General features: G+C 39.2%; 1 pseudogene; it reads left to right on the top strand.

Moving 5' to 3' along the window:
- Nucleotides 1–11,159: 11,159 nt before the first annotated feature.
- LOC117716158 (vomeronasal type-1 receptor 4-like) lies at nucleotides 11,160–12,078 on the top strand (annotated as a pseudogene).
- Nucleotides 12,079–12,980: the final 902 nt, after the last annotated feature.

Raw genomic sequence — 12,980 nt, 5'->3', positions numbered from 1 at the left:
CAGTTACTCCCTGTTTGGGGTGGGCCTTGCTGTCTGCTTACCTAAGATACTGCCTGAGTTAGAGCACCTGGGATCCCTGCTTCCTTTAGGTTCTTAGATATTGGGGGCAGAGGTGCCACCGAAGATCTGCTCAGTGCTCTGGTCCAGACCGGAAGGAACCCCACCCTCCAAATTTTAATGCCCAAATCTGAGGAGAAAAAGTGACTTGGTGGTGAAAACAACCACATACTCCCCATGATTCAGAAGTTGCCTCTGTTACAGAGAAGAAAATTGGGCATCCATATGTGCACTAATTATTTTTTATGACTCATATTTGTAGTTGGCTGAAAGATTAAGTTTGTCCTTTGTGCACAGCAGTGATGAGCTGTGAAGTAGGTACTTCCTGCTGGCCCTGTGGGAGGCATTGAAGAGCTGTGCACCAGTGTTCCCTGCTGTATCCTTTTGCAGTCTCTGTGTAGCTGATTAGTCAGTGTTCCTAGGTAGTCCCTTTGCAGGAAATTGGGAGAACAAGGACTCCAACATTTGCCAATAATTAATACAGGAAGGCTGCTGTATTTGCAACAAGTCACAAACTGATATTTTTCTGCCCATTTGTGGTGGTTGTAAGTGGTGCCGTGTTAGTACTCCTGATTTGCTGAGGTCTCTGCTTCAACTCACAACATCAAGGTGTGGAGGGAGCTTGAATTAGGACACCAATGTAACATGATTTTTTTCTTTCTTTTTCTCATGCATACTATAATAAAGGAACAAAATACTTTTAATTCATGGGCTTTCCTGGGAATGTCTCCATAAGAAGAAGCATAAACACACTTCTGTTCCTGGCCTTTCTGACCTTAGTGAGAGTTGGCTGAGCTGAAATTCTAGAGTGGGACATCTACAGTCTGGGTGAGATTCAGCAGCATAAACAGTTGGGTTGATGATTCTGTCCATAATGTGACTGCTTCCCATGGGACGTCTGAGTTTATTTTCCAAAATGCAAAGGGAGAGCTATCATGCAGGCTGCAATTTGCCATCTTACACGTTGCAGTGGAGACAAAGCTCCTTTTTTTGAGATAGGGTTTCTTTATTTAGCCACGACTATCCTAGAACTCATTTTGCAGACCTAGATGGCCCAGAACTCACTGAGACTCCCCTCTTACTCCTGTTGATTAAAGGCATGTTCAACCAACATCTAGTTAGAGAGGTGCATTTAAAATTCCTTGATGGCCCTAGAAAGCCTGGGTCCAAATTTCAAGTTGTTCAGCATGTGTGAATTGGCATTTCAGACTGAGTTACCTGGGTAGCCATAAACCAGGCAATAATGTTGAGTATACAATATCATGTACACAGGACACCCATGTACAAATACACAAGTTAAACATACCATATGTGAATGTATGTGCACATACTCTAAAAATCATGATAAAGAAATCCACAGTCTCTATGGAACACTTTAGAAGGCCTTACCTCCTTTCTGCCGATGCATACTCTTGGGTAAGATGGAGAAGAATCATGCAGGGTGAGAATGCTGAGAACTCCTGGGTTTTCTCCAATGGATGATGGATGGATGGCAGAGCCCAGCAAGCCCAGCTTTAGGGAATCTGAGGACTCCTGAGTACATTTCTATTGGTAGGTTGACAATGTGATCCCAGGTTTGTTAGCACTGTGGGTCACTGGAGGCTTCCCTGCAGCATAGGAACAGGCACCTCTCAGAAGCCAAGGCAGATGGCCCTGCACTGGGGAGAAGTGAAGGCGATCTGGATCAGTTTTAACATTAACCTCCCTAAGCACTTAATCAGTGAAATATGTCTTTTATATTGGAAACCAAATAACATTAGTAAAAGGCTTTTTGCTATGTGTTTTTTTCTGGACTTTATATCACTCGAATCCCACTCATCTCCTCCTCCCCTAATACTTGCTGCCATCCACACTGGAAACCTTCCACCGCAAAAGAGAAATAAAATCTCATGGAAGATATACCTTGTCAAAGTGTATCCCTTTTGTCCACACTTCTTTGCTTTTAAATGTTCAGTGCAATGACCTGTTGGTCTGGTATGAAGCCTCTGACTTCTGCTTTGAGAGCTGCACTGAAACTATTTTTGGATATGCTGCTGTTGCCCTAAGTCATGGAGATCCTGTAGTTTTGGATCTGTAGAGCCAGCCTCTTCATGCACTCCAGCAGTTCATTGATGGGGTAGATTTTTGGGCTACACCAATTGAAATCCCTGGATCAGAGACTGAAGGCTATCAAGAAACAGTCAGCCTGTGGTCTCTAAGCCCTTGGGGCCAGCTCACCTGTAACCTACACTCCCAGTGCTAGCTCTACCCTGCAGCCCAGACTAGGTGCAGGGACTGCTTTCCCAGGTGCTACAACTAGGTAGGGATGTGGCCAGGTCTTCTGCTCATGAACCTGGGGCCAGATTAATATCAATCTTGCCTCCATAGATAATGAGAGTAATGATGAGAATGTCTGTAATTCTTACATGCCTGTGCTCAGCAGACAAGAAGCAGGTCTGACTCACCTATAACCCCCATATCCAGGGCAAATACCAAGGAGGCCAGAGGCAATCTGAAGGCTGATGAAGCAGCAAAGGACAACATTCATAACCCTATGCTAATTTTGACTTTTAGACTGATACATCTAGGGCCAAATATTCTACCAGAAGAACCAAAATATTTGAAGGAATATTTACATAAAACAAGCTGAAGATGCCTCACACACCTTGTTGTTGGAGACTCACTGAAGATAGTAAATTGATCCTGCCTGAGGAGTTTGCTAAGAAATTGTTCCAACATTTCCACCAGACTACTCATCTGTGTTCCAAAAAGTAAATCTTATTCCACATGGAGACTTAGTGATTATACATATAAAACCTTTAGTAGAGCAAATTGCCTCAAATAGCTTCATCTGCAAACTTACTAACGGGGGCTACAAATACAAAGAAGTTTCAAACAGAGGCACCAGACCAGATGGCCACTGGGAAACAAACTTCATTGTGTATAAATCAAGCATAAATGGATATGGATATTTATTAATATTTGTAGATACTTTTTCAGTGCTTTCTCCACTAAACATCAGAAGGCACAAAATGGTAAAAACGATAATATAATATAGCCTTCCCAGGTATAGAATACCAGTGCCTTTGAGTTCTGTTAATGGGCCAGACATCACAGCTCAGGTATCATAGTGGAAGGCCAAGGCTATAGAAGCAGATTGGAAGTTACACTGTGCTTACAGACACCAAAGCTCTGGCAAGTAGACAGGATGAATAGAACTCTCAAGGAATTACTTACTACATTATCCATGTAGACCGTTGGGGACTTGGTAGCTCTCCTCCCTTCACTCTATATAGGGTCTGAAACACTCCTTATACTTTGGGATTAACTTCTTTTCAGATTATGTCGGAAGATCTAGACTTGTACCTCCTAACTTAAGAGCTGTTATGCTTAATGAAATCATTGTCAGTTGTGTTCTTGATTCTGTGGAGAATTTTATCTATGAGCAAAAGAAGCTTGGAGATAGATAAAGACCATTTAAGAGGGTGCTGGTTAACCAATGCTTCATCCTTTCCAGCCTGGTGACTGGCTGTTCATTAAAAGACATCGAAAACAGTCCTTGAATCCACACTGGATAGAACCATACATAGTCTCACTGACTATTCTCACTGCTCTCAAAGTTGACGGGCTCAGTTACATAGATTCATCAAAGATGCTCTACTGGCCGAACCACACCCAGACTCAGAGTACATCTCAAGATGTAGTATCATGGAACTCAAGCTATCTGAAGAATCCTAGACTGAGATCAGAGTAAGTGTCCTGGGTGGTGGAGCAAGAAATATGGATTTGTGTATAAAGTAGGTGGTAGATAATATGCGGAGACCCAGAACAGATGGATAAGTTAAAAGCACATTGAGTATTATAAGATTGCAAAGGACTGACCTAGGCCCTTTGAAGATGTATTATAATTATGCAGCCTGGTCTTCTTTTGGAACTTCTAACAATATTAATGGGAGTGTCTCTGACTCTTGCCAGATTTGGAGACCATTTTCCTTCTAATGGGTGGCATCATCCACCCTTAATATTGAGAGATGTGTGTAACCTTATTGAAATGTGATATGCCATGTTTGGTTGAGAGCCTGCCTGTTTTTAAATGAAAAATTAGAAGTGGATCTATGGTAGAGTGAAGGTTGTAGGATGGAACTGAAAGGAAAGTAGGGAGAGAAAACTATGGTCAGAATGGAATATATGAAAGGAGAATTTTTTAAAATTGAAGAGGGCTGAATGTTGCTCAAGAATTGGAAAGAAAGCATGCAAGCCATACTCTTTCCAAGTTATAAAAATCTGAGTGAGTTATAAAAGGAATGTAAATGGTGACATGAAAATATGACTTATGTGATCTTAAAATTTGTAAGATCAAAGGTTAATATGCTAAAACCAATGGAAGTCTATCAAAGTATTGGTCTGTCCTTGACAATATCAGGGAATGACAATATTATAATATTTGTCTGATCATGGTTTATTAAACCTGGTTTTCTCACCACAGTTAAAAATACCAGAGTTGTCTGTACAGATGGCTCAGAAGGAGGAACCTCTGCTTTGGAGTTGGAGAGATGGATTAATAAATAAGAACACTGTCTGCTCATCCAGCGGGCCTAGGTTCAATTTCTAGCACCTACATAGCAGCACACTGGAACTCCATTTCCAGAAGGTCTGACACCCCATACAAAATACATGCAGACAAAACACCAATGCATAGAAAATAAAAACAAATACATTGTTTAAAGTAAGGAATTGAAGGGAAATCTAAAATTTCTTTTTTTCAAAAAGGCACTAGAGTCTCAGAACTGTTGCAACCGGCTCTGCTCTACCTGGCTTGAGACAAAAGACTTAACAAGCCTGGTTAGTTACTATGTTGCTGCCTGCTCCGCTCTGCCTGGCTTCAAACTGCCACTCCAGTCTTCAGGTCAGGGTCTAGAGGGAGAGAGAGTGAGGATAAGAAGAAAAGACGCAAGGAATGGAGTCGAGACAGAGGTTCTGATCAAGTCTCTGATCAAGTCTCTTTATTTGAAGGGAAATCTAGGGTATTTATATACTTTTACCACGCCCACGTGGATATGACGTAAGCCTCGGAGGTGTGGCTAGCATGTTGGATAACTGTTTTCTAGCTGCTTTCTTCTAAAAGTCAGCTCTCAACACAGAACCATAGATGTCTTCAGTTCCAGGGGATCTAATGCCTTAGTCTGACCTCTGAGTGTGGCACACATGCTTTTAGTGCATATACTTAATTTTATGGAAATATTCATATAATAACTCAGATTTGTTGTTAGTAAGAGAAGGCCTGCATATGACTGAATAGTGTAAAATAGACAATGAACAAGGGAGGGACTAAGGATGATCTGACATTAGCTGAAGACAAGGAGAGGGAGTGTCACTTTCTTCATGTTATGTGTGACACTCTGCCATGACCTAGCACCTGACCAGGCTGCCATAAACTATGGGCAGCACTTGTGAAAATAAAGGGTAATTTTTAAAAAGAGGACATAAAGTTAGGAACAGAGAATGAGGGAACAGACACAGGACCTGCACATGTCCACATAAGGCCTTCTGTATCTATATTATGGCTTCCAATTTTGTGTTTTGGGGATTTTTAAATATTGAAACAAGTTGGTCTCTCATTCTAGTTCCTTATCTTGGATCCTTTTTTTGGTCAGTCTTGTCCACCGTTGATGTCTTAGTTTTTTATTAGTATAATTTATTTTATTATTTTTATTAATTTTGTTAATATTTTTAGTTTTATAATTATCCCTTAGAAGCCTGTTTGTTTCCTAATGACAGACAGAATGTGAATGGCTGGGATGGAACATGTTTAGAAACTAAGAGGAAAATAGGGAGAAGAAACTGTAGACAGGATATACTGTGTGAGAAAAAAATCTATTTTTAATAAAAAATAAAATAAAAAGAGGATCTGAAGCATGACATGAGATATATTGGAGAGCATAGAAAAATGGCAGAAAATGAGTGGTATATGTATGATTTAGATTCATTGCTTATATGTAAGCTTTTCTAAGAATAGAAAACAAAACTTGAATATTACTCCTCAACTTTATGAGGCAGAACCTTGCTATGCAAAGTGTGTAGAATTATACCCCTTAATTAGAAGTGGCTAGCTTCTCAGTCCTTCTTAGAAGAAGTAACAAAATACTCATGAGAGCAAATACAGAGACAAAGCATGGACCAGAGACTGAAGGGAGGCCATCCAGCGACTGCCCCACCTGGGGAACCATCCCATGTGCAGTCACTAAACACAGATACTGTTGTGGATACCAGAAAATGCAAGCTGACAGGAGCCTGATATACCTGTCTCCTGAGAGGCTCTGCCAGAGCCTGACATATACAGAGGTGATGGTCACAGTTAATTGTTGAACTGATCACAGGGTCCCCAATGTAGGAGTTAGAAAAAGGACTAAAGGACCTGAAGGGGTTTGCAGCCTCATGGGGAAAGCAACAATACCAACCAACCAGAGCTTCCAGCTTCAAACAGGAGATGCCTTTTCACCATATATTTCACATGCTAGAATTACAGGCATGTGATAGTGCCTGATTTTCTATACTTCTTATTAACTTGGTGACTTTCATTCAACTTTTGGGTCTTACTGTGCTTACTCACTAAATTCTTTGATCATCTACTCTCTCAGCCCTATCCACCCAACCTTTAATTTTCTTCTGTTTCCATCAGATTCATTCCTCTTCAGAGTATGGCCTTCTCCACAATGTGGCTAACCTGCCAGAGATTAAATCATTTAAGAAACTGAATCTCTTTATCATCAAATATCACCTAAAATAGCACCTCAATGAATGGTGGGATTGTGCCCGCCTTCATCCCTCCATGCTGGGACATTGTTAGTGTCTTAGTTCATTTCACTTGCTGCAAAAAGCACCATGAATAGAACAACCAAGAAAGAAAGTGTTTACTTGTGTTACAGGCTACTGTCCAGGCCAACTCGGCAATCAAGTGGGACCCTTAGACCCTGTGGAGAGGACTGAGATGCTTGAGAAAATAAGGAGGCACAGCAAGTCAAGAAGTCTGATCAAGCTGGCAAAGATTTTATTGTCCACACAGGTTATATACTCTGAAAACAGGATATGGGGAGGGGTAGGAAAGGAAAGAGGGCTTTGCAGGTGGAGGAAGCTAGCTGCAGCTGTGGGGTCTAACTAAGTCATTCTCACAAAGCCTTTCCGTAACCAGGGGTTCTAAAAACATGTATTTAGCAGGATGTTGGCTAAATCTAGAGATCAGGAGGAAGGGTTACTAAGGTGGGTTGCTATGAGGCCTTGTTTGAAGTTCTGAGAACTGACAAGTGAATCATGGAAGGTAAGCAGAAAGAAGAATAGTAGATAGGAGAGCCAAGGGTGACTGTTTGCCAAGAATAAGGCCTTGCCATGGCTTCCCACAGGTTACATTAGTCATTAGGGGACACCAAGGCAAGAGGTCAGGACAGAAACCTAAACTCAGCAACTGAAGCAGGAAGAGAAGCTTGGTGTACTGGCTTGTTCCCCACGACTTTCTCACCCTATTTTCATAAGCTACCCAGACCACCTTCCCAGGGTGAGCACTTCCCCATTGACATAGGAACTACTATATCAACTATTATCCAAAAAATGCCCTATAGACGTGACTATAGGCAAATTGAGAAAAGCATTTTCCCAATTTATGTTGTCTTCCTAGAAATTCTATCTTTAATCCTTTTAACAAAGAACTAACAATAATGTTTGGGTATAATCTTACACAGGTTTTGTGAATTCTTTTGCAATCCCTGTGGGTCAATATCTCTGTTCCTCCCCTGTTGTGTCTAGAAAACATTTTTTAATTGATGTTATCAACTACCTCTGGCTCTAAAATTCTGCTCATGGAAAATTCTATGAAGACCGTCAAGCCTTGGTTGGAGAGGTATGATGCATCCATTCTAGTTCTAAGTGAGCATACCAAAGTCATATTACTGCACAAAGACCAGATGACAGTCCCTTTGTTAATTAACTTTCACAAAGCTGCTCTGATGAGGGCTGAGAGATGCATTGATCTAAAGGTGAAGCAATTAGTCATCAAGAAATGTTTCAATTCTCTGTTCATTAAAGAGAACATTAGTATTGGGTTTTCTTCTAGGATCTATCTGCCCATGGGCAATACAAACAGTGTCATTTATGAGTTATAGCTCATGGACAGGGCCATAGGTCTAATTAGTTGGTTCCCCCCATAACATTTATGTCACTCTTGAATCAATGGGAATATCTAATCATTCCAGTAATTGCAGTACCTGGCAGGGTTCACAGAGGAAAAGATTTCTACAACTTTTCTCCTCCAGTACAGTGTGTAGCACCTTTTAAGAAAACTTTCCATGTGACTTTTTCCAGTCTCCTTTCTTATATGACCTATGGACATATGTGTGACATACAAATCTTCAAAGTAAGTTCCAGTTTGATTTCTGCATGTTCTGTGTGTCTAGTATATGGTGTCTTCAGCCAGCATATTTGCAGAATTGCCAGTGCTATTGGTAATAGCCAGTGATGTTTGTGAGTGTGGTGGATATTGCTTTGGAAAGAATATATATATATATATATATATATATATATATATATATATATATCCACATGTAATTGTCTATTGACCAACAAAAATTTCACAGTTGAAATCATGGAGATTTGCTTGTCTCAGACAAACTTGGCATCTGAGCAATAAATGATAAGTTATTTCCACATATAACCCTTCTAAATGCTGTTATTTTCATTAGTAAATATATTTGTAATGACATATTGTTCTCATATATCTTATTATAAGTTCTTTGACTGTGTTTAAGACAATCTTGCTGAAAGTGTGAATATCAATAAAGGTTTAGAACATACAATTCTTATATTTATAACTTAGTTTTTAACTTTTTATTATTGTCCATATTTTTCTATTATAGCTAGAGCATAAATGAGAGTGGTTGGATCTATTAATTTCTTAATGATTGCTCCATCCATATCTTTACTTGTTTGTCCAGGATACATTCTTTACAAAGCAGATACTCTTGATACTGGCAAAGTATACTAGGCTTCTGATAATGATTCATGAGTATGTTGGAAAACAAGTCACAATCTATATGAAAGCAAGTCAATATGGGAATAAACCCAGGATCCATGTGGAAAAGACCAGCTTTAGTTAATAAATTTCATAGAAGTATGTGTCCTGGGACAAAAGATGGGAAAAATTGGAACGAAGCAACTTCCTGGGCAATTACAGAATCTGACTGACATGATGCCAGTGTTCTCATAAGACTTAGTGTCAGCATTATCTTGTAAGAGTTAAATGGTAGGGTGGAAAGTACTCCAGAGAAATGCACATAACAAGATCCTTGTTCTACCCTTGAGTGCCCCAATTCACATCTGACTACAAGATCAGTTCAGAACTTAGATCCTCCCAAAGGAGACATGAAAACCCTTCCCTAACTTCTGCTCAGGTACTCATTGATATCTAACAAACTCTTAGACATCATCATAAATCATCAGAAAGTAAAAATGGAGACTTTCTCTAGGGATAAATGATTTTTCCTTCATCATAGGTGTCCCAAATTCTCCAGGCAGAAAAATGCACTGACGCCACAGATGTCACAATAATAAACTCTCTGAAGAATGTTATGTTCAGGTATCCTATTTTTTTATGAGACTGGAAACCTGGATTTTGTTGGGTTACCTTCACAGCATAGCATGGAGATTAAGAAACCATTCTGAATTTCCTTGCATTCTTTCTGTGGCAACGAGTCACACAGAGAACTTCTTCAATGTAACATGAACTATAGGATATGCTTCTATGGGAGCTGTGCTTCAGAGTTGGCGTTCAGATGAGCATCTTCACCCTGACTGAGGCTCAGAAGGTGGGATTCTTCTAACCTTAGACTTCTACTTAAAATTCTCTTCTCCCTTCTCCAGTGTACATTGTCTTCTGAAGCCAACATGAATTATTATTTCTATTTGAAGACTACAGTTTAACTCAAGTGGGTTAATATTTTGCTTTCATCTCAAAGGAATATCTGTCTTCTGGATTAACACTTAGCAGAAAACAGCATACAATGCAACAGTGTATGTGGGATGCTAATTTTATATGTTGGATGGAGGCCTTCATGTTCCTTTAGAAAATATATAAACAAATAAAATGGAGAGTAAGCATCAACTTGAAAAGTGTTTAACAATGATTGTATTAATAATTTTGGAGGAAAGCTAGAGATGAGGCAGGTAAGATTCTGGCACCTGACTTTTTAGAAAAAAATTAAGATTGGGAAAACTATGAATAAATAAAACTTGTTAGCAAGTGGGGGCTTTTTTGAGATGGAGGATACATATGTAAATCTATGTTAATCTGTTTTATCAAAATATAGGTGGCTTTATCAGAAATATTTGACATTTTTTGTGTGGATGAGTAGCATAAAAATTTCTCAAAAGCCAACAAGTTAATCTTATACATCTGAATTCAGTTACAAAACCTTATTGATTATTATATGTAATCATGCGTGTTATTAACATACACATGGCTTTAAACTGGTTGCTATAAGATAAGGAAATTTTATTAATTCTTTTTATGTTATATTTGTGTTTTCTTTTCTTTTTATTGATTAAGTTATTTTACCGATTAAATCACATCCCATTTGCAGCCTCCTCTTCCTCCTAATTATATTGAATTCTGATGGTGGATTCTGATAATGAAATCTTTAGTTTCTTATTGATTAACTTATTTTATTTATTAAGTTACATCCTATTTGCAGCCTACCCCATCCTAATTGTATCAACTTCTGATAATGGAATCACATACTCATAGTAGTCATTTTTCTGTCTTTGTTCATATGCAAAGTTCATGGTGTGCTAAAATGTGTGTTATTGTGTTCTTGATCCATTTGACCCATAAAGATGTAGCTGCATTATAAAATTCACCTTAAGGCAGGATTAATTCAATAAGTATAAAATTTAATCCTAAATTAATGTCCATGTGTTGTTCTTCAGGTTAAAGCTCTTGTGGTGTGATAGAATAGTGTCTCACTTATCAGGAGAAGAAATTGTCTCAAATCAATTGCTAAGTGTGGAAAAAAGAATGGAGTCCTGTAGACATCAGTGTTCACCTAATCACCACTCTGTGGTAGAGTAAACCCCTCTCCATGTCTGCTAATAATAAATCCCTTAAAACCACTGAGGAAGTGAGTCTTCAGATCCTATTGCTTTGCCAGTTTAGGGTTGGAACTGTGGCCAATATCTTTCTGTTTGTCTATAATTTCTCTTCAACCTTGACCGGTTCTCAACAGAGACCCAGACAGGTGATTTTAAGCCACATGGCTGTGGCCAATTTCTTAATTCTCTTCATCATTACACTTCCAAACAACACAATGGCTTTTGCTCTAAGAAATCCTCAAACAGACCTCAAAAGCACATTATAATTCTTAACTTGCCTGGTTGCAAGAAGCACAAACTTGTATTCCACCTGTGTCCCAAGTCTCCATCAGTTTGTCACTCTTGTTTCTGTTAATAGAGGTAAACTTATATTCAGAGGAAGTGTCCCAAATTTGGCAAGTTATTCTTGTTACTGTTGTTGGTTCTTCAGTGTCTTAAATAACATCTGCATTCCAATCAAGGTCACTGGTCCACAGAAAACAGAAAATATCAATGATTCTAAAAGCAAGTTGTTCTGTCCCAATTCTGGATTCAGTGTAGGCATTGTCTTCTTGCAGTTTGCCCATGATGCCACATTCATGAGCATCATGGTCTGGACCAGTGTTTTCATTGTACTTCTCCTCCATAAACATCTCCAGCAAATGGAGCATCCTCACTCCCAATCAAGACCCCACAGGCCAAGCTGAGACCAGAGCAACCCATACTATCCTGATGCTGGTGGTCACATTTGTTGGTTTTTATCTTCTACATTTTATTTGTATCATCTTTTACACCTTTTTAAAAATAGATTCTCATCTCTTTATGAGGCATGACCATTAAGTTTTGGTTGCAAGCTTCTCAACTATTTCTCCTTTACTGTTGATCTTCAGAGATCCTAAGGATCCTTGTTCTGTGCTCTTCAACTGTTAAAAGCCAGAGTCACTAAAAATGCCAAAAACAGAAGACAGCTTTTTAATAATAGCATTTAATACTTAATTCCATAAACATGTGTTCAACATCTTGTATGAACAAGGTATGATGCTTACTGCTGTAATTTTAAAAGAGTGAGGCTATAATCATCTGTTGATTTGAAAGATTTCTGGTTGAAATTCACCACCCTCTGTTCTCTTGTATATAATTGCACTCTGCTGCAGGTTGGTAAAAAACAAAGCCCATTTTCTCTAAGGTCTTGATTAAACTGTTACTCTCTGTTCCTTCTAACTTAACACTTTAAACTACAGATAAGAGTCCCTCTTTATATTTCTTCATCTGAACAAATAAGAATATATTGTAATGAATAAGTGTTTTCTTTTTATTGGATATTTTCTGTATTTACATTTCAAATGTTACATCCTTTCCTGATCCTCCCAAACCCCCTATGCCATCCCCCTCCCCCTGATTCTATGAGGGTGTTCCCCCACCCACCCACCTACTCCTTTCTCCCCACACTCACATTCCTCTACAATCAAACATTCACAGGACAAAGGGCCTCTTCTCCCATTGATGCATAACAAGGCCATCCTCTGCTACATATGGGGCTGGAGCCATGGGTACCTCCATATGTACTCCTTGATTGGGATTGGTGGTTTAGTTCCTAGGAACTCTGGGGGTCTGGCTGGTTGATATTGTTGTACTTCCTAAGGAGTTACAACCCCCTTCAGCTTCTTCAATCCTTTGTCTTCCTCCTCCTTTGGGAACCCCATGGTCAGTCTAATGGTTTGCTGTGAGCATTTGATTCCGTATTTAGCAAACTCTGGCAGAGCCTCTCAGGAGACAGCTATATCAGGCTCTTGACAATATACACTCTTGTCATCCTCAATAGTGTCTGGGTT

This window comes from Arvicanthis niloticus, chromosome 1 (genome assembly GCF_011762505.2).
Source record: "Arvicanthis niloticus isolate mArvNil1 chromosome 1, mArvNil1.pat.X, whole genome shotgun sequence".
NCBI lineage: Eukaryota > Metazoa > Chordata > Mammalia > Rodentia > Muridae > Arvicanthis > Arvicanthis niloticus.
Note: the sequence above shows the minus strand (reverse complement) of the source record. Positions and strands in the feature narration are given on the sequence as shown.